We start from the raw sequence: 23,066 nt of genomic DNA on the forward strand, positions 1-23,066 counted from the left end.
ACCCTTCCCCATTCAAGGAAGTTAGAGGCAGGTAAGCACAATGAAGACAATCAACACTTTGTCAAGAAATTCATCAGATCCCCTTCACTCATCAACCTGTGGTTGTACTCTATCTGCCAATGCTGAGACATTAAAAGTTTTCTCCTCGTGTTTGGCTTCCACGGCAGCCTTCCGAGCTCTGTAACCCAACCCCAGCTCTACAACCCTCCAAGAATCTTCGTTCCGCCAACTCTATCCTCCAGTGCATCCCCGATTTCCTTCATCCACCCACTGCTGGCCTCCTCTACCTCTCGCAAGCCGACCGCTTTGACTTGTCCAAAGATCTCCTCCGTTAGCTTACTGCTAATTCTTGTCTAATTATTCTCCTGTGATGGATTGAGATAATTTACTACCTTGAAGAACCTGTATGATTTTAAAGTCTGGTGTTCTTGCAACGTTTGTTGCACATTCATTGTGCATAAGTAAGGAAACAAAGAGTGTGGAAGTAAAATGGGCCATTGAGTAAAAACGGCATTAAAGGTGGCCATTCAGCCCTTTAAGTCCATGCTCAGTCTGTGGAAACAAATCCAGTCAATTCGCCGAGCTCGTACTACCACGATACCGGCAGACCATTTATGTCTCTCCAATGCCTATCCAATTTCCTTTTGGAATCATTCATCATCTCCATTTCCACCGCCCGCCTAGGCAGTGAGCTCTAGGCCATTCCTATTTGCTGCATGGAAAGGTTCTTCCCCACATTCCTTCTACATCTCTTGCCCAAAACCATCCCAAAGTGGAACAGCTTTTCCGTGCCTACCTGAACTAAACCTGTCATAATCTTGTGCACATATGGATACATAAACCGTACTGCGGGAATGGGTATTCTGCAATTATCGCATTAAATGTCATAATGTTCAAGCAGAAAGACATGCCATGTGCCCCAAGTGGTCTATACGGGTGTTTACATGTGTTCCGCATGGCCTCCTTACTATTTTATTTATTCTAATAATAATAATCACTTATTATCACAAGTCTCTATCAGGTCTCTCTCAATAAGAAGGGTGATGGTTTCACAGTAAAGATTTTCTTTTGACTGAAATTCGGACTCAATATTTGACGGTTTAATCGAAAGCTTCTCGACATTATTTGCTGGTGTTTTACTCTGCCCTTTTCTGGTGACCTTCTTGGGAGCTGTTTTCTTCTCCTTTGGGATTTTCAATCTCAATTTCAGATAGATTTGAGGTTCTTCGAGGTGCCTTTTAATCATATTCGGCTTCACTTTTCCTTACTTGCAGAAGATGCCTCGCCAGACACGAACAACAAACAGCTCACTCTCCCCAGCAGTAACAGCAGTAAATGATTAAAACGTGCAACTTCATCATGGGAGATTTGTCAAGTGGTAATGAACAATTGATTACCGGGAACCATTCCAATGAGTTTCATGGTTCATTTTGCAATTAATACGTTACACAATCAGATATTATTATCAGCGTATATATTATTTCAGAATCGTGCTTTGCCGATTATATTCAGATAACCTCACTGTAACTCAATTACAAGTTTAATCCATCACAATGGACAGAATCATGTATCAACTGATCGGAGACTTCTGCCTAAGGCAATCCACTGGAACAAATCTCTCACTAATGCATCCATAAGAAATTTAACACAAACTTTCTAAAAAGCGGTTTAAGGAGCTGAAATGTGCTCCCATGGGAAGTGGCAGACACAAATCGCAACGGTGCTTTTCAGGGAAAGCTGGATAAGTACGTGGGTGAGAAAGGAATAGAAGGATAAGTAGATTGAGTTAGATCTCTTGAGTAGATTGAGTTAGGGGCTGGTTTAGCACAGCGGGCTAAACAGCTGGCTTGTAATGCAGAACAATGCCAGCAGCGCGGGTTCAATTCTCTGGCCTCCCCGAACAGGCGCTGGAATGTGCTGACTAGGGGCTTTTCACAGTGGGTTCATTGAAGCCTACTTGTGACAATAAGTGATTATTATTATTAGAATAAATAAAATAGTAAGGAGGCCATGCGGAACACGTGTAAACACCCGTATAGACCACTTGGGGCATATGGCATGTCTTTCTGCTTGAACATTATGACATTTAATGCGATAATTTCAGAATACCCATTTCCGCAGTACGGTTTATGTATCCCTTTACTTTCGCTACGCTACTCAGTCTATTTATTTTCAGCCTCATATTCTCACTTCCCTTGGCTTGCTTGGTTGAGGAGCCAGGTACAGTGAAGAAAGCAGCGTCATAGATGAGAGATTTTCAAGCTCTCCAAATGCCTCTGGGCGCCTGACTGGCCTGCCTTGGCGTGCTCTGGCCATCTTTCGAACTCCTGCCACAAACTCTCTTCACGCCCTTCACTTCAAGCCCCTCGGTTGAGACCTTCTCTGAAACCCATCTCGTCGTCCGAAGTCTCGATCGCTTGAACGCGGCGGAGAACCTTCGACGTAGCACTCCAATCCGATCGCCCAATGACTAAAGCTCTCACAGGCTGCAAATTGGCACCTCGCTCCCCCCTCTACCCTTGCTCCCCCCCCCCACCCCAAACTTAGCCACCAAGGGAGGATCACGTCTCTGTAATACTGGGTTAAAAGCGGTATGGGTGGGAAAATGAGCTTGTCTAATTGTAAACATGACTGCCTCATTATAAATACAGGAAGGCCAGAAAGACAGTCCCTATTTGTTCCTTGTTTTACATATTCTCCCCCGGAGGATTTTTCTGTCTCAATACCAATGCATTATTTATTTATTTGTTGTGATTCTTTGACTGTCTCAGGACACTATCCTTGTCAATGTCAATTATTTGGCTTATGAGCAAGGAGGTCTTGGTGTAATGCTGATGAATATATGTAGGGCATCAAGAGTCCATCGATTTTCACTTCCTTCTCCAGGGCTCTGCTGAGGAATTAAAATTTCCAAAGAACGAAAATCTTGCTTCCTCTCACCAGTCAATCAATTTTGTGTCACGCAGAGTGGGATCGAGAAAACTCCCCTTCTCCAAATGGTTATTGATATATAAACAGTTTTCTCACTTCATAAGCTGGTAAACTGCAGACAACACATTTAACAACCTTGGGACGTTTTGAAGTGCTTTACTATCCACGAAGCAGCTTTGAAGTGTAGTCACTGTTGTAACGTGGGAAACACAACAGCCAATTTGCCCACAGCCAAATCCCACAAACAGCAATGTGATAAAGACTTGGTAATCATTTATTGTTCACTGAGGCGTGCTGAAGAGATAAAGATTGGCCAGAACACCCGAGAGATCGCTCCTGCCCTCCTCTGAAATAGTGCCGTGGGGCCTTACGCCACACCCAGAGTGAGCTTTAAACTTGGGAATTTGAAGCAGAGTGGGAATTGAATTGAGAGTGGTCTTACCCTGCTGCAGCTCAGGTGACCAGGGAGGGAGCTGATTGATAAGTAGCGGGCAAGGTCGGTATGTCTTTACAACTTTTGTCATAGTTTGAAAACAGATTTTGTAGTTTAGAATCTGTCAGGGCTATAATTGATAGTAATGAGGACAAGCAAGGAAGGGCCATAGAGAATTGGTTTTCATCAATTGTCATGCATTTTCCAAAGCTTTAATTTAAACGTGTAAGTCATGGCAGGAGAACTCAAAGCCTTGGTTTGCGCCTCTTGCTCTATGTGGGAGGCCAGGAATATTTCCAGTGCCCGGGGCCGGCATGTGTGCAGGAAGTGTCTCCAGCTACAGCTCCTGGAAGTCCGAGGTTTGGAGCTGGAGCGGTGACTGGGGACACTGTGGAGCATCCGTGAGGTGGAGAGTGTCACAGATAGCACGTATAGAGAGGTGGTCACACTGCAGGCTCAGACTCTACAGGCAGGAAGGGAATGGGTGACCACCAGGCAGAGCAAGAAACCGAGGCAGGCAGTGCAGGAATCTGCTGTGGCCACATCCCTGCAAAACAGATGTACCATTTTGGATACTGTTGAGGGGAATGGCCTCTCAGGGGAAAACAGCAACAGCAACATTTGTTGCACTATGGTTGGTTCTCCTGCAGAGGGGAGGAGTGAAAAGTGTGCAAATGCAATAGTTATAGGGGGTTCGATTGTAAGGGGAATAGGTACGTGTCTCTGTGACACAAACGAGACTCCAGAATTGTATGTTGCCAGCAGAGATTCCATCCTTGCAGATGTGAACATGGCTGCCAGGGTGCTTCCTGACCTCTTCCACAAAATATGGGAACAGGAAGGAAAACCAGAAGATTGGAGTAAAGAACTGATTTACAAAAGAAAGGGGACCTCTGCAAATGTGGCAACTGGTGAGGAGGTTCAATCCTTCCCATCCCCAGCAAAACCTTCTGTAGAATTTTCCTCAAGCACATTAACGATGCAATCGACGACAAGCTTAGGCAAGAACAAGATGGGGGTGTTCTGTTGGGGCAGGGGGTGTATAGACCATATATTTGCTATACGCAACATCACACAGAAATTCCTCAAATCCCTGTACATCAACTTCATAGGCTTCAAGACGATATTTGACGGTGTTCACCGTGAGAGCTTGTGGATGATTCTCAGAGCCTACGGTAAGGCAAGATTATCAATCTTATTGGGAAGTTCAGTGAGCACTTTGAATGTGTTATCATCCTCAGAAATACAGGGCGGGATGCTCCATTTTTCCGGCGTCCGGGGGGTTTCCCAACAGCTTGGGGCTGCCCCATAATGGGAAACCCCATTGACCAGCCAGCGTAACGAAGAATCCCGCTGGCAGGGCCGACAATCCAACCCACATCATCTGAGTAGTTTGAAATGAAGTCCAGAGTATGACAAGGCTGTATCCTCTCTCCTATTCTATCACTCGTCATCAGCGACTGGGTGATGTGTCAGGCAACATCAGACTGTCCCACGGAAATTCAATGGACTCTTTTTTCCTACTAGGAGCACATTGACTGATGACCTTGTTGCCATGTCTTCAAGACACACCCCATCCTGGGTAGGTCCTTCAGACTCATCATATATGCATAACAGACTCAAAAACAGAAAATACTGGGCAATCTCAGCAGGCCTGACAACATCTGTGGAGAGAGAAGGGAGCTAACGTTTTGAGTCTGGATGACTCTTTGTCAAAGCTGGGGAGAACTGGAAATGGGGTCAGATTTATACTGTAGGAGGGGGCGTAGGGTGGGGGAGCTGGATAGGTGGTCAGCGATAGGTAGTGATTGACAAAGATGTCAACAGTTAAGAAGGCAAATGCAATGTTAGCATTCATGTCAAGAGGGGTAGAATACAAGACCAGGGAGGTACTTCTGAGGCAGTATAAAGCTCTGGTCAGACCTCATTTGGAGTATTGTGAGCAGTTTTGGGCCCTGTATCTAAGGAAGGATGTGCTGGCCTTGGAAAGAGAGGTTTACAAGAATGATTCCTGGAATGAAGAACTTGTCATATGAGGAACGGTTGAGGACTCTGTGTCTGTACTCGTTGGTGTTTAGAAGGATGAGAGGGGATCTTATTGAAACTTACTGCGAGGCCTAGATAGAGTGGACGTGGAGGATGTTTCCACTTGTAGGAGAAACTAGAACCAGGGGACACCATCTCAGAATAATGGGATGATCCTTTAAAACAGAGATGAAGAGGAATTTCATCAGCCAGAGGATGGTGAATCTGTGGAACTCATTGCCGCAGATGGCTGTGGAGGCCAAATCACTGAGAATCTTTAAGACATAGATAGGTTCTTGATTAATAAGGGGATCAGGGGTTATCGGGAGAAGGCAGGAGAATGGGGATGAGAAAAATATCAGCCATGATTGAATGGCGGAGCAGACTCGATGGGACGAGTGGCCTAATTCTGCTCCTCTGGCTTATGGTATTATGAAATGAAATGAAAATCTTATTGTCACAAGTAAGCTTCAAATGAAGTTACTGTGAAAAGCCCCTAGTCACCACATTCCGGCACCTGTTCGGGGAGGCTGGTACGGGAATTGAACCGGGCTGCTGGCCTGACTTGGTCTGCTTTCAAAGCCAGCGATTTAGCCCTGTGCTAAACAGCCCCTTATTTCGAGGACAGAAAACAAAAGGAATGTAAATGGTTAAGGCTAAGAACAGTGCTGATAACAGCACACAAAGAGATTAGAATGTGTGAATGGCAGTACAAAGGTGAGCAGTGTGTAAAAGGACAACTCGGAACATGATGGCCCAAGTGGAGTAGGGGAGGGGGAAGAATGATGAGTGAAAACAGATCAATGGAAGAAATGAAAATAAATTGATAGAAATAAAAATGGGGCGAAGGTGGAGGAGAGAGTTCACAGTCTGAAGTTGTTGAACTCAATGTTAAGTCTGGACGTGCCTAAATGGAAAATGGATAAATGCTGTTCCTCCATTTTGCGTTGGACTTCACTGGAACGTTGCAGCAGGCCAAGGACGAACATGTGGATGTGAGAGCAGGACGGTGAGTTGAAATGGCAAGTGACAGGAAGGTCTGGGTTCTGCTTGCGGACGGACCGGAGGTGTTCTGAAAAGCGGTCACCCAGTCTGCGTTTAGTCTCGCCAATGTAGAGTAGACCGCACTGGGAGCAGCAAATGCAATAGACCAGACTGAGGGAGGTGCACGTGAAGCACTGACTCACTTGAAAAAGTATTTCGGCCCTGAGATGGTGAGCAGGGAGGAGGTAAAGGGGCAGGTGTTTCACCTTCTGCGATTGCTTGGGAAGGTGCCGTGGGAAGAGGGGTGATGGAGGAGCCGACAAGAGTATCGCAGAGAGAATGGTCCCTGTGAAATGCTGATGGGGAGTGAGGGGAAGGTATGTTTGGTGGTGGCATCATCCTTGAGTTTTTTTTTAATTTAGATTACCCAATAATTTTTTCCAATTAAGGGGCAATTTAGCGTGGCCAATCCACCTACTCTGCACATTTTTTGGGTTGTGGGGGCGAAACCCACGCAGACACGGGGAGAATGTGCAAACTCCACACGGACAGTGACCCAGAGCCGGGATTCGAACCTGGGACCTCAGCGCCGTGAGGCAGCTGTGCTAACCACTAGGCCACCGTGCTACCCTATCATGCTGAAGTTGGCGGAATTGGCGGAGAATGATTCTTTGAATGCGTAAGCTGGTGGGGTGAAAAGTGAGGACATGGGGAGGCCCTATCCTGGTTCTGGGAGAGAAGAGAGAGGTGAGAGCAGATGTGCGGGAGACAGGTCGGACACGGTAGAGAGCCCTGGCAACCACAGTTGGTGGGAAAACACGATTAAGGAAGAATGAAGATAGGTCAGCAGCACCGTTTTAGAAAGTGGCATCATCGGAACAGATGCAACTGAGGCGAAGGAACTGGGAGAATGGAATGGAGTCCTTCCAGGATGTGGGTGTGAAGAGCTGTTCTCGAGGTAGCTGTGGGAGCTGGTGAGCTTGTAATGGATATTGGTCGACAGTATTCCCAGAAATTGAAATAGAATGGGCAAAAAAGGGATGGGAAGTGTCGGAGATGGGCCATGTTAAGGTGACAGAGGGTTGGAAATTGGAAGCGAAATTAATACACTTTGCCAGGTCGAAATGGGAACATGAGGCAGCACTGAAACAGTCATCGATGTACCAATAAAAGAGTTGTGGGATAGGGCTGGGGTAGGACTGGAACAAGGAATGTTCCACATATCCCGACAGGTAAAACTGGGACCCATGGGGGTACCCATAGCAATGCCTTTGGTTTGGAGGAAATGAGTCAAGCTAAAGGGGAAGTTGTTCAGTAAGAGGGCAGGTTCAGCCAGATGGAGGAGATGAAGCGGAGAGCCCTCAAATCCTGGTGGGGATTAAGGTATAGAGCGATTGCACATCCATGGTGAAGAGGAGGTGATTAGGGCCGGGGAACTGGAAATTATTTATATGATGTAGGACATTGGAGGAATCGCGAATGTAGGTTGGAAGGGACTGGACAAGAGGAGAGAGTGTAGATTCAAGATAGGAAGAAATTAGTTCAATGGTGCAGAAACAGGCTGACACGATAGGTCTACTGGGACAGTCCTGTTTGTGGATTTAGGGAGGGGAGGCAGAAGCGGGCTGTCCGGGGTTGCGAGATTATGAGGTTGGAAGCAAAACAGTCTGGTCTGCATATCAAAAGAAGAAAACACAAGTTCTGAGCATCAACCCCTCAGCAGCACCTTCAATACCCATCGATGGAGAAGAGCTAGACTTTGGCGAGGACTTCACTCACCTCGGGAGCCTTATCAGCAATGACAGCGGTGCTAAGAAGGACATCAAGGCCTGACTGAATAAAGCTAAAGATGCATTCAGCAGACTTCCAACCATTTGAAAGTCCAAACAGTACAGACTTAAGTCCAAAATCAGATTCTACAACAATAGGGTAAAATCAGTCCTGCTGTACAGATTTGAATGCTGGAGGATAGTGAAGACAGACATGGGCAAGGTCAACACCTTTCATAATAGTCACCTACGTAAGATCTGTAACTTCTATTGGACAATAACATTTCCATTGATGACCAGTACAGGAAGACTGGCTGCTGCAGCATTGATGTTGAGATCATGAAGCAAGAGATAAAAGGGCCCAAGTGCGAATACCGAATGTTGTTCGAAGATGGACATCAGCTGGGAAATGTAAACGGGGAGGCCACAAACAACATGGTGTAGGACTGTGGTGACTGAACTGTTCTGTTTTATTTGATCTAATCTCTGCATGGGTCCTGAGATCCGTGCATGATGGATTGGGCTCGATTCTCCGCTCCCGGGAAAAATCGTGAAGGCTGTCGTGAACTCCTGCGCGTTTCACGACGGCCTCCTCTCACCAAATTCACCCCCACCCAGGGGGCTAGGAGTGGCGCTCCGTTATTCTCGGCCGCCGGGCCTTGACGCTTGCGTCAAGTGGGCGCGCCGAGAATGACGCGATGGCAGCGCCTATGTGATGTCAGCCGCGCATGCGCAGGTTGGCCGGCTCCAACCCGCGCATGCGCGGCTGACGTCACGACGGCTGACAGCTTGAACCCGCGCATGCACGGTGGCCATATTTCCCTTCAGCCGCCCCGCAAGACATGGCGGCTTGATCTTGCGGGGCGGCAGAGGAGAAATAGTGCGTCCAATTGAGACGCCGGCCCGACGATCGGTGGGCACCGATCGCGGGCCTGTCCCCTCCCGAGCACAGTCGTGGTGCTCATTCCCCACCAGGCCCCCTACAAGCCCCAAAATGGGCATCTCACGGCGATTTCACGACGGCAGCGACCAGGTGTGGTTGCCGCCGTCATGAAACGGTCGCGAACGGCAGGCCGCTCGGCCCATCCGGGTCGGTGAATCGGCGGTCACCGTGAAAAACGGCGAGCAGCGATTCTTCCGAGCGGGGGGTGGAGGAATCGCAGGGGGCGCAAGGGGGTCGTGAAATTAGTCGGTGGGCCCTCCCGCAATTCTCCCACCCGGCGGAGAATCGCGCCCACTGGGTCTGTCGGCATAGAACAAAGAAACGTACAGCGTAGGAACATGCCCTTCGGCCCTCCAAGCCCGTGGCGACCATGCTGCCCGACTAAACTACAATCTTCTACACTTCCTGGTCCATATCCCTCTATTCCCATCCTATTCATGTATTTGTCAAGATGCCCCTTAAATGTCACTATTGTCCCTGCTTCCACCACCTCCTCCGGCAGCGATTTCCAGGCACCCACTACCCTGTAAAAAACTTGCCTGATACATCTACTCTAAACCTTGCCCCTCGCACCTTAAACCTATGCCCCCTAGTAATTGACCCCTCTACCCTGGGGAAAAGCCTCTGACTATCCACTCTGCCTATGCACCTCATAATTTTGTAGACCTCTATCAGGTCGCCCCCCTTAACCTCCATCGTTCCAGTGAGAACAAACCAAGTTTATTCAACCGCTCCTCATAGCTAATGCCCTCCATACCAGGCAACATCCTGATAAATCTCTTCTGCGCCATCTCTAAAGCCTCCACATCTTGCTGGTAGTGTGAGTAGGCATGGTAGGTATAAAGGAAAGGGAGGTTGTTGCAGGGGCATGGGGTGTCATGAATTAGAACTAAGTTAGCATAGGGGCAAGAAAGGGCCATGGGGGATGGGTAGAAGACCATATGTTGGAATAGGGGCTATTAAGAGCCGTGGAGTGGGCACAGGGGCATAGGTTGGCATGGAGGGTATGATGGGTGGTCAAGGGTAGGTGGGGTGCTTGGGGTGACATGGGTTGGAATAGAGGGGGCATGGGGAGTATGTGGGGGTGAGTGGGGTGAGGATGATGTCCTATTTTTCTTTTAAAACATTTTGGACACTGTGCTGGAGCCCCAAGGCAGGCCAAAAGGAATGTGCAACGTCCTTGATCTCCATCAAGGGCTGGTTTAGCTCAGTGGGATAGACAGCTGGTTTGTGATGCAGAACAAGGCCTCGTACCAGTTTACCTGAACAGGCACCGGAATGTGGCAACTAGCGGCTTTTCACAGTAACTTCATGCTTGTGACAATAAAAGGTTAATATTATTGTCACTTTGTCATTGCCAGCTGTGCCTTCAGCTGTCTTGGCCCTAATTTCAGCAATTCCTTCCCTTAACTTTAAGCCTCTCTCTCTTGACCTTTGTTGTTCCTTAAAAGAACACCGAGGGACATTTTTTGCTGTGTTAAATGCAACTTGTTACCACTGAGCAAGAGACTACAAAACTGTGCGTTCCCACAACCCCCTTCCCTTCCCCCAACCTTCCCACAAAACTCCACACATAACTGCAAGTTCGTGGGGGAGAAGTTGCTATTGTCTTTAAATATATTGTTGTGGTGAATGTATTTCACCTAATGCATGAGCTGTCTGTACTGTCTGTATAATGATGTGACCCAGTACCTGGAAGTGATGATACGGGCTACTTCCATGTACTGGACTGGAACCCCGGTGGGCTCCGCCTTCACCGGGGCCATATATAGTCCGGCCACCTGTGGGTGGCACTCATTTGTACAGCCGACTCTGGCAGGCGAGTTCATGGATATTAAAGCTTAATGTTCACTCGTTCTCACGGTCTCACAGTGAATTGACGGTACAACAATTGTGCAACCTTAGACTGCCTTTTTAAAAATATCTCCTGAATGCAAAACTATTGTCTATCTTCCTTCTGCTCAAAGACTACTTCCGGGTCAACGGCCAGGGGTCATGCTGCAGGGGACTATTTGAAGTGAGCACAGGAACTGAGGTACAACATAGCTGTCTGCTTTATCTTTTCTTCTTTAACCAAGTTTGCTACTCGATCATTTGTCGTGCTATGTAATTATTAACAGTGGTGGGTGCACTAAGCAGTAAGGAGCCCTACTGTGATTCATTATATCCCCACTGAGCTCTTGAGCATTGATACAATCACACAACTTTGATGAGGATGACATAACTATGATTAGGACCTATTGCCAGCCTGGCATCTGTATATTGATACTGTAATTATTCCACATTCTTGGCCAGCCTGACTCTGACAAGGAGTTGCCTTTCCTTCTGCAGGCATTTTGATGAAACCATGCACTTTTCAAGCTGTCAGCTGTGGATCAGTTTTTAGCTCCGGCGAGTTGGCATTTGTGGACTTCGGAGACTGGAGGCTCAGAAATCCTAAAACAACGTATCTTCGAGTCTTTAATGTAATGAATGGTCCGACGGTACTTCATGGGAGCATTATAAAACAAAGCGTGACATCCAGTCACATAGGAGATATTAAGACATCTAAAAGTTTGATTAAAGAGCTCATGGTGTTATCTCAAAGGAGCAAAGCGAAGTGAAGGGAGGGTATTTCAGAGCTTGAGGTAACTGAAAGCACGGCCACCATATGGGAAGCAATTTAAAAATGGGGATGTGCAACAGGGCAGTGCCAATCTCACAGCTGCAGGGAGCGGTCAGGCTATCGAATGGTTTGAAAATGAGGGCAGGAATTTTAAAATCAAGATGATGTAATTTTAAGACATGGGGTGGCAAAGGTGTTTGGATGCCTTTACACTTAGGATGCAGGAGACAGGCACAAGTGCAGTGGAATAGTCAACTCTAAGGGCAACAAAGGCAAGGATACATGGAAACATACATAGAGAATAGAAGAAGGTGGAGGCAATTTGGCCCTTCAGCTTGCTCCGCCATTCATTATCGCCATGGCTGATCATCAAGTTCAATACCCTGATCCCAACTTCCCCTCCATATCCCTTGATCCCTTTAGCCCCAAGAGCTCTTTCTAACTCGTTCTTGAAAGAATCTTACAACACCAGGTTAAAGTCCAACTAGTTTGTTTCGAATCACTTGCTTTCAGAGCACAGCTCCTTCCTCAGGCTAGGAAGAAGTTGTGCTCCGAAAGCTAGTGATTCGAAACAAACCTGTTGGACTTTAACCTGGTGTTGTAAGACTTCTTACTGTGCTCACCCCAGTCCAACGCCGGCATCTCCACATCATCGTTCTTGAAATTACACAAGGTTTTGGCCTACTTTTTGTGGTGACGGATTCCACAGATTCACCACTCTCTGGGTGAAGAAATTTCTCATCATCTCATTCCTAAAAGGTTTACCCCTTATCCTCAAACTATGACCCCCAGTTCTCGGCTCCTCCATCACCAGGAACATTCATCCAATTAGTCCAACTCCCCTCTGACTTCTCCCCGGAGCCCTGCAACTTTATTTTTTTTTGCTTTCAAGTTTTTTCCCTTTTGAAAGTCACTATTGAATCAGCTACCAGGCAGTGCATTCCAAATTATAACAACTCGCTGTATGAAAGAAAAAGTCCCCCTCTGATTATTTCATCAACTGTGTTTTCTGGATACCGACCGTCACACCGGGCGAAGGTTTCTCCATATTTACTCTTATCATCTGTCTGGTCTTTCTAAGCAGGATTGCTGTAACAGAAGTATTTCAAATGAAGAGATATCACAGGATAGACAGAGATGACAGCCTCTATGTTTCTTCCAGTAGACAAGAGGTCGAGTGAGAGGCATATTTACAAGAGGAAATGTAAGAAATTTGGTACAGAGGCAAGAAAACCTTCTCTCACAGGTTCTGAGGCGGTAGAATTCTCTTCCAAGCTCGTTGAGTCTGAAACTGGGTCATGCGCCAGGACTAAGTAGGTGGATGAAGGAATCGTGTAGTTGTACAACACAAAATTAAGAGATTTGTTTAATTGTGCAGCAAATGGTAGGAGGGCCTGTTCTTTGGAAGAGCATTTTTTTTTGTTGTTGACTTTTTTATGAGGCATGGGCGTCACTTGCAAAGTTACCATCTTGTTGCCAATCCCGAATTGTCTTTCAACTAAGCGGCTTGCGAGGCCATTTCAGAGGGCACTTCGGTCCAACCACAAGTCACACCAGGGGTAGATGGGAGGTTTCCATCCCTAAATGGCCTTGGTGAACCCAATGGATTTTTACAACAGTCATCGATAGTTGTCATGGTCATGGAAATCATGGGCGGGATTTTCCGCCGGCGGGATTCTCCGTTTTGCTGGCGCCCTGGGGGTTTCCATAAGGCGTGGCGCTGCCCCATAATAGGAAACCCCATTTACCAGCCGGAGTAACGGAGAATCCCGCCGGCGGGTCGGGGCAGAAATGTGGCACGGCGGAGCGGAGAATCCAGCTCCATGTATTCCACATTTATTACAGCTGTGGTGGGATTTGAACCCGTGTCCCCGGAGCATCAGCCTGAGCCTCTGGATTAGAAGTCCAGTGACATTAACACGACAACATCATCTCCCTCACATTAGTTGGTCCCATGACTACTCCTTCAATATTGATCCAATTCCTTTATGAAGGCTACTGTTGAATCTGTCCCCACCATCCTATCAGGTGGAGCATTCAAAATCCTAACCAGTCCTTGTGTATGAACAATTTCCTCCATGTTGAAAGAATGTGGGAAAAGGGATTAGAAGGTATATGGAAACGGGTGGGTCTATTCCTCATAGTGAATGTCAACAGGTACTGGTTGGGCTGAATGGCCTGTCATTGTCATCTTATCTCTGTTCATGGTAAGACTGCCAGTAACTGAAAGTGAAAACACTCTTTGGGTGACCCTTCATCAGTATCAGAGCACAAGATCTCGATGAAATGAATGGAGAACATCACCTCAGTGGCTGAGTGATAGAGGAAACCATTTTCGCAGACCATTTCATCTTTGAAATTAAACCATTTTGAAACTATAATCAGAACATTACATAGACCGTCAAAGGGCAGGTTAAAAAAATGCATTTACTCGAAGTAATCCTTAAGTGAGAGAAGGGGAGAAAAATCAAATGGCTGACATTATGATCTATCTCTCCTTGCCCTGCGACAGACCTTTCTGACCTCTTGAGGCACAAATGGCTGCCTGAAATTGATGGTGCGAAAGTAATGGGACACAATTGGTGACTGAGAAATCTCCAGGAAAATTATATTCTTTTGTGTCCAGTAAGTAAACCCAAAATGCCGAGCTTCACCACTGTTCATGAGGAAAGTCAACAACTGTTGTGTCATAGAGGCGGGCCATTCCACTGTGCAGTCCAGTGATTGATGTATTTCCAATTAAGAGCTAGGTTGTGCATTACAGGATGGTCAGTCTGACATTAATTGTCCACAACAATAACTTGTATTTATACAATAAGACAATGTAATAGAACCAAACGTGACTCCAAGCCACACCGCAGAATTGTTACAAATCGCAGAATTGTTATGAATCACAGAATTGTTACGAATCAAAGAATTGCTACAAATCACGGAATTGTTACAAATCACGGAATTGTTACAAATCACAGAATTGTTATGAGTCACAAAATTGTTACAGTTCAGAAGGAGGATGTTTCACCCATCATGAATAAGGGGATATTAGGCCAGATGGCCACAGAGAGACCTTCACAATGCTAATGACCAATTCCAGGATGGCCTTGTTGCCCCCGCTATCATCAGCTTCCAGTGGAATATAGGAGCAGGAGTGGGCCATTTGGCCCCTCAAGCCTTGCTCTGCCATCCAGTTAGATCATGGCTGATTCCACCTCAATGCCACTTTCCTGCACTATCCCCATATCCCTCAATGTCATTCGTTTCCAGGAATCTATCAATTCCTGTTTTGCACATAATAATAATAATAAATGATTGAGCTTCCACACCCCTCTGGGGAAGAGGATTCTGAAGATTCACCACTCTTTGAGTGAAGAAATTCCTCCTCATCTCAGTCTTAAATGGCATACCTCATTCTGAGACTGTGACCCCTGGTTCTAGAATTCAATAAAATTCTGGAATTACAAGTCTAACAATGACCATGAAACTATTGTCTATTGTCGTTAAAAACCTACCTGGTTCACTAAGGTCCTTTGAGGAAGGAAATCTGTCATCCTTACCCGGTCTGACCTACATGTGGCTCCAGATCGACAGAAATGTGGTTGACTCTTAAATGCCCTCAGGGATGGGCAATAAATACTGGCCCAGCCAGCGATGACCGCATCCCATGAACGAATAACTAAAAATCCCAGGGAAAATCATGCTAGCTCCATCCATCCTGTCACACCCTGGAAGAATTTTATAAGTTTCAATGAGATCACCTCTCATTCTGTGAAACTCTGGAGAATACAGTCCCAGTTTCTACATTACGACTGCGTAAACATGAGTCACCACTTTGGGTGGCACCCTTCAGCAGCATCAGAACAGAGATTCTCGATGAAATGAATGGTGAACTCACACCTCAGCGGCTGAGTCATGGAGGAACCTATTTTCAAACACCATTTCATGAAACCATTTTGAAACTATAATCAGGACATTACATAGACCATTGAAGGGCAGGTTTAAAAAAAAATCCATTTACTCAAAGTGATTCGTAAAGGGAGGACAGCAAACCCCACTTCTCTGGTTGGCTGATTGGCATACTTCCATGGTGTCCTCTTCTGTCAGGCGCAGTCCCAGCAGTGGCAACTATGACTGGTGGCACTGATAATATTGAGGGCTGCCAGCCTCCTGGGAGCAGCTAACCATCCTTTAAAGGGATGGCAGCCCATGTTGGCAACTAATGAGTTTCCTGGCCCCTGGAAAATGCAGGCCAAAGTCGTGCAAACAGCCGGGCTGGGGATCATCCAGACTTGCCACAGTGACAAATCTGAGCCCAATGGCTCAGTCTTCCTGATATTTAATTTGAGGACATTTCTGCTTACCCAGCATTGATTGATTGATTGATATTTATTGTCATATGTACCGAAGTACAGTGAAAACTATTTTTCTGCGGCCAAGGGAACATACACTGTACGTACATAGTAGACAAAAGAATAATCGGCAGAGTACACTGACAAATGGTACATCAACATTGGATGTTGGATAGGCCATGTGGCAAATCGGAGATGGTGGAGGGGTTGAGAAGGGTGGGGATGGGATGGTACTGGGTGTTATTGGTGTATGTATGGAATTTAACCCTGTGTTTTTCGACATTGTCACCGAAGGGCAGCAGATAGATGGGAAAAAGAGGGGTCAGGGGTAGATCCTTGGAGGACACCAGAGGTAACGATGCGGGAGCAGGAAAGAAGCTGTTGCAAATGATTCTCTGGCTATGACTGACTAGATAAGGATGGAACCAGCTGAGCGCAGTCCCACACTGATGGACGAACATGGATTAGGTTCCTGGAAACTAATGACATTGAGGGATATGGGGATAGTGCAGGAAAGTGGCATTGAGGGAGAAGATCAGCCATGATCTAACTGGATGGCAGAGCAAGTCCCGAGAGACCGAATGGCCCACTCGGGGCTGGTTTAGCACACTGGGCTAAATCGCTGGCTTTTAAAGCAGACCAAGCAGGCCAGCAGCACGGTTCGATTCCCGTACCAGCCTCCCCGGACAGGTGCCGGAATGTGGCGACTAGGGGCTTTTCACAGTAACTTCACTGAAGCCTACTTGTGACAATAAGCGATTTTCATTTCATTTTCATTTCCTGCTCCTATGTTACTCTGGAAGTTGATGATATTGGGGGCAGCAAAGCCGTCCTGGAATTGGAACAGACTTTCATGGACAGTTGTGTCAAAGGCTGCAGGAAGATTGAAGAGGAAGAGGGGGGAAGGTTTACCTTTGCCACAGTTACATAAAATGTAATTTATGACTTAGATAAGAGCTGTTTAGTACTGTGACTGGAGTGGAAGCCTGATTAGTGAGATTTAAACATGGATCTGAAAGAGCTGGTTTCCGTTATTAAGGAAGCGATATCTGGGCATTTAGAAAATCATACTACGATTAGACATAGTGAACATGGTTTTATGAACGGAAATCGTGTTTGATAAATCTATTGGAGATTTTGGAGGATGTAACTAATAGGGAAGATAAAGGGGAACAAGCAGAGGAACTGTGTTTAGATTTTGAAAATGCATTTGCTGAAGTGCCACACAAGAAATGGACCCATGCATGCATTGGTAAAAGAGCAGAAAACCGAGAGTAGAAATAAATACGTTATTTTTCAGGTGGTAATGTTTTGCTGACGAGGTAGTGCAAGCATCAGTGTTGGAGCCTCAAGTTTTACAATTTATATTAATAACTTTGATGAAGGAGCCGAGTGTAATGTGTCTAGGCTGGCTGAAAATGCAAATCTAGACGGGAATGTAAGCTGTGAGGAGGTCACAATGAGCAAAATCTTACTGACTTTAGATTTGAGTGCAGGCCAGTATTCACCAGGGAATTCAGGACAAAGTTCTTTACCCAGAGTGCGCTGAGTGTATGAAAATCACAACCACAAAGAACATTTGATGGGAATAGCATGGATTAGTGATGGGAAACTTAGGCTAGTGAGTGGGCCGCTTGAGTGGCCTTCCTTCATCCCAGTGGGCAGAGGGCAGCAAGATTGAAATCGAGCTTGTTCACTAACCATGACTCTTGAATAAAATTGAACATACTTAAACCGGAATTATCTGGATGTTCTCCCCAGCGGGATCTTCCGGTCTGGCCGAGAGTGAAACCCCACCACCAGTTTCCCGGTGGGACGGGGTCCATATTGCGCCCTTAACACACGCCAAATATTTCACAAGTTATAGAAAATGTTTAATCATTCATGTATTAATAGAACTGTCATCAACTTCAAGTGGCAAAAATAAAATTAATATTTAAGCTTGATTTGAGACAGAGGCACGACTCTCACAGTCAATGTTGTGAGCAATCGGCGTACACACCACTTCATTTGCCCTTGCTTTATGCGCATATCACTTCAATCACACCGACATGAAAAAGCTAAGCGGATGGATACTGTGGTATTATCATAATTATCAGCATTACAGGGGTTAATGTAGTTTTGAGACTAGCCACTAGAGGGAGCTGCAGATACAAGTATTTAAGGCAGTGATGCCAGACCTTAGGGCAGGCGTGTACGCAGGAGATAGCTAGTGAAGGTCATAAGAACAGATAGTGTGAGTAAAGTTAGATTATAGTTTATACCAGTAGCGAGATCAGCAGTAGATGAGTGCAATTAGATGTTATTGATCAGTTGTGTATTTTTAAGGACGAAATGTTGAATCCCAGTTTAGTAGTGGAAATAAAATCATAGCTTTATTTAAGTTAAAAGCTATTCTGTGCTCTTTGGGAACACTACGCCAACCATCCTGAAAGAACACCACAGCTATCAGTGGAATGTGGCAACCCTGCGCCTGGGCAACGGCCAACAAAATGTCTTGTGGACGGCACTCAGAACTCACGGGTTGCAAGTTGCATTTGATGCTTTGATGTATTTAAGGGTAAACTGAATAAACATGTTTCTTTTTTATTCATTCATGAGGTGTGGGCGTCCCTGGCTGGGGCAGCATTCATTGTCCATCCGTACTTGCCCTTGAACTGAGGCCATTCCAGAGACTATTTCAGGGTCAACCACATTGCTGTGGGTCTGGAGTCATGTGTGGGCCAGACTGGGTAAGGGTGGCAGATTTCCTTCCCTGAAGGACATTGTGAATCAGATGGTTTTTTACGATAATGGTTTTAAAGTCATCATTCGGCTTCTAATTCCAGGGGCGGGATCCTCTGGTCGCCGACGCCAAAATCGCGTCCAGCGATTGGCCGGAGAATCCCCGTTACTGACCAAATCGGGGGCGGCGCCCCTTTCGCGATGCACCGCCCCCTCCAAGGCGAGTACGTCGCACGCCATACCGACAGCATCGGAACATTGCCTGAGGCTCGCCCCCCCAATACTCCGCCCCGAACGGCCGAGTTCCCGACGGTGTGGGTCTCTCATGGTCTCACCCGTCGGGTACTCGGCGTGGCGGCAGCAGACTCAATCCAGTGCCACTACAGTCGGGGGAGGGCTGATCCGTGGGCAGGGGGGAGTTTATCAGGGGTTGGGGGCACTGTTTTGCGGGTGGTCCGGGGCTCGCGAGCTGGCCAAAGGGGGGGCACTATTTTGCAGGCCGGGACATGTTGCGTGGCGCGGCCGCCGTAGTGCGCATGTGCGGCCATGTACCCGGGAATTCTCCGGGCCGTATCGGCAGCAGGAGCTGGGTGCTCTACGCTGCCGGCATGCTACCCCCCAGCTACACAGAGGATTGGTGACCGTTCAGCGCCAAAGTTTCGGGGCTAAAACGCCTCAGGACATAGCCTCACAATCGGAGATTCCAGTCCCAGATTTTTAGTGAATTCAAATTTCGCTGTCTGCCGTGGTGGGATTCGGTCCCGGGTCCCCAGGGTATTAACATGGGTCTTTGGATTACCAGTCCAGTGACAATACCATTGAGGGAGAAAGGAATAGAAGAAGGATATGTTGAGAGGGTGGGATGAAAAAAAGGAGGCGGTCTGTGTGAAAGATAATTCCTGGCATGAATTAGATGGGTAAAATGGCCTGTTTCTGTGCCGTACATTTTGTCCCATTTATCATAAATCCAAATTCTCCACATTCTCCCCATGTTTGCGTGGGTTTCGCTCCCACAACCCAAAGATGCAGCACGGTAGCATTGTGGATAGCATAATTGCTTCACAGCTCCAGGGTCCCAGGTTCGATTCCGCCTTGGGTCACTGTCTGTGCGGAGTCTGCACATCCTCCCCGTGTGTGCGTGGGTTTCCTCCGGGTGCTCCGGTTTCCTCCCACAGTCCAAAAATGGGCAGGTTAGGTGGATTGGCCATGCTAAATTGCCCTTAGTGTCCAAAATTGCCGTTAGTGTTGGGTGGGGTTACTGGGTTATGGGGATAGGGTCGAGGTGTTGACCTCGGGTAGGGTGCTCTTTCCAAGAGCCGGTGCAGACTCGATGGGCCGAGTGGCCTCCTTCTGCACTGTAAATTCTATGAATAAAAAAAAAATGCGCAGGGCAGGTGAATTGGCCAAGTTAAATTTCCCCTTAATTGGAAAAAATTAATTGGGTACTCTAAATTAAAAAAAATAAAATAAAAAATAAATCCAAATTCTCCAATTTGCACCTCTCCTTTTTACTGTCGCTGGATTTTGGAAATGTGCAAGTTCTGTAAAGAATACAGCATTCCCCTTTGTTCGTCTTACAAGAACAGTACTTCTTGCAAAGCACATGAGAAGAATATTTCCCTCAGGTCCATTATCTCTCTGACAGATAACACATTGTTATGACTGAAGAAAAAAGTACAAGAGACGATCAGAACTCGAGAGGGTTAGTGGCAAAGCCAGCTTTAGCACATTAATAATTTTTAGGCTAGAGGTTCATTTGTCAAGATAAACTAGGCCTGTCAAGGCTTCTGGGCCGCTGATAGTTCTTTCTACGAGGAAAGTTCTGGGCTGGAAATGTAAGTCTGTGGTAAAACAGACTGGAGTCAACAAACAAGAGAAAAAAACATTCCTGCCTGGCTGCATTTCAGGAATGGCTTTTCTTCTGAGGTACCCAGTACTGGCCAACGCGAATGTGCTTAGGTATTGCCGGGCTGTTTTGTTTCTGGATGGTGTCCTTGACATAACAGAATCAAGGTCATTGCGGAAACCACGGAGCCAGCTGCAAACTGCAGTTGAACGACGCTGATGAAATTAAGCACTTACTCCCAAGCTCGAAATGTGATTCCTTTCCACTCACAGGCCTGTTACCTGAGTCTTTGCCTCAGGCCATGGATCGAATACATGAATAGAGGTGGCAAACTCTCTTTCTATCGAGGGAGTAATTTTAAATCAATTTAACATTTGCTGAGAGTGTGCTGCGAAGTAAAACGGCACTTATTTGAATAATGCCACAGGGAGCGAGCAAGAGCAACTCTTCCTGGGTCAGGTTAGCCCTCAAACAGGCCCATGGTTGTGGGTTGCAATGCACTCTGGGATATCCGTTTTTGGAAACATCACTGTAGCGACCTGAATGCAATGGATGAAATGAAATGAAATGAAATGAAAATCGCTTATTGTCACGAGTAGGCTTCAATGAAGTTACTGTGAAAAGCCCCTAGTCGCCACATTCCGGCGCCTGTCCGGGGAGGCTGGTACGGGAATCGAACTGTGCTGCTGGCCTGCTTGGTCTGCTTTAAAAGCCAGCGATTTAGCTCAGTGAGCTAAACCAGCCCCTAGCTAAACCAGCCCCTTTCAGCCAAGTTTCAGTATAAGGCATCAAATTGAATGAGCAAAGTTTATATTTTATTTATTACTTTATTTATTACTTTAATATGAAGTCAGAAAGAATATTCAAAAACGTCCGCATTTCTTCAGCCCTTAACGAATGAGCTCGCGGGTTAAGGCCACCTACTTCTGCACTCACTAACTGGCCATGGGTGAAAGACCATGAGCTGTCGAGTGCATGAGCGGGCAAGCTCAACTGCCGACTTCTTGAAACTTTCAAAGGTAAAGGCGAGAGACAAGGATGTTAAGCCGTTTTTAAGAATAGAATTCCAGAAGACGAAGGATTGGGCCTAGATTTTCACCATGATGGAGAGGTTCTCAGCCATGGCGAAAATGGTCATTGAGGGTTGAATCCTCAAGTGTCCCCCTCCCTCCCCCACCCCCGAACACGCCACCTACCATTATCGCAGTCACAGATCATGGAGGCAGCTGCCCATCGAAATTACTAGCTGACTCCACTTCTCTGTGGTTTTGTTGTGAGAGGTGACGGAAACCTGACGCGCACAGATTATACTTGGTGGGAGCAGGTCTGAACTTTGTGGATTTATTTGGATAGCCAGGATACCTTTTTCGAGCCGTAAGGTATGCCTTTGGATATGGTCCCATGACACCTTTGGTGGAGTTCAGGTGTCTTTTCGGAAAAGTAAGGGGCGGGATCCTCCATTCCGCCACAGCCGTTTTTGGGTGCGGCTCGCCCCACACCGGAACCAGGATTCCCCATCCCAGCAGCTGGCAAATCAAGTTTCCCATTTTGGGCACCCCCACACCGTCGGGAAATCCACGGCCGTGAGTGCGCTGCCGGTGAAACGGAGAAACAGAAGGCTTGAATATGCTTTTAAAAATTGCACAAACGCATTGGAATTGCTGAAAACAAAAATGTTAAGATGAAATATCAGCAGGAGTTAGACAGCCAAGGCATTTAAAACACCTACCCTTTAACCCTTTGAAAAATTGTATGGAGTGTGTTTTAAAAAAAAGATTGGTTCCAGGTGTGATAAACTTCAGTTATGAGGATAGATTGCAGAGTTTGGGACCATTCTCCTTGGAGAGAAGAGAGCTAAGAGGAGTTTTCACAGAGGTGTTCAAAAGAGTAGATCGGGAGAAGCTGTTCACATTTGTAAATGCACCGAGAACTCAAGGGACAGATTTGAAATGGTTGCAAAAGAATGTGAGAAAAACGTTTTTACACAGTGAGGCAGATTCAATCAAGGCAATTGAGTTGCCATTTGATTATTATTTCAATAGAATCAATGTGTAAAGGTACGGGGGAAAGGTGGGGGAATGGCACTAAGTCATAATGCCGGGCTGAATGGCCTTCTTCTGTGATTTGGTGATAAGCCTAAGTGTTTCCAAAACTGTATCAGTGCTGCAGAAATTATTTCACAACCATCCATTATCACAGCAGACTGCCTGTCGTTTACAGTTTGATTGACATCTCCAAGCGGTTATGGATTCTTTGAAATGGAACTATGAATCTCAGTGCATATTTTTCTGGGGAATTATGCAACTGAATAAAAGATTTGTTGTTATCAGGAATAATGTTCAGTAAATTACTTTTTTAATAAATTAGTGCTTTTATTTAAATAGTCTGCAATGGATACTTGGAACTTTGTTTTATTTAATCTCAGGATATGTCCTGAGATCCATCCATGGCAGCTACTGGGTG

At 46.4% G+C, this 23,066-nt stretch overlaps 1 protein-coding gene across 1 annotated transcript in view; it reads right to left on the reverse strand.

Annotated features, from left to right (window-relative positions):
- Positions 1-23,066, reverse strand: part of LOC119963845 (dedicator of cytokinesis protein 2-like) — a 1,353,280-nt gene that overhangs the window by 403,296 nt on the left and 926,918 nt on the right.

The sequence above is a fragment of the Scyliorhinus canicula genome, chromosome 3 (assembly GCF_902713615.1).
Source record: "Scyliorhinus canicula chromosome 3, sScyCan1.1, whole genome shotgun sequence".
NCBI classification, from domain to species: Eukaryota; Metazoa; Chordata; class Chondrichthyes; order Carcharhiniformes; family Scyliorhinidae; genus Scyliorhinus; species Scyliorhinus canicula.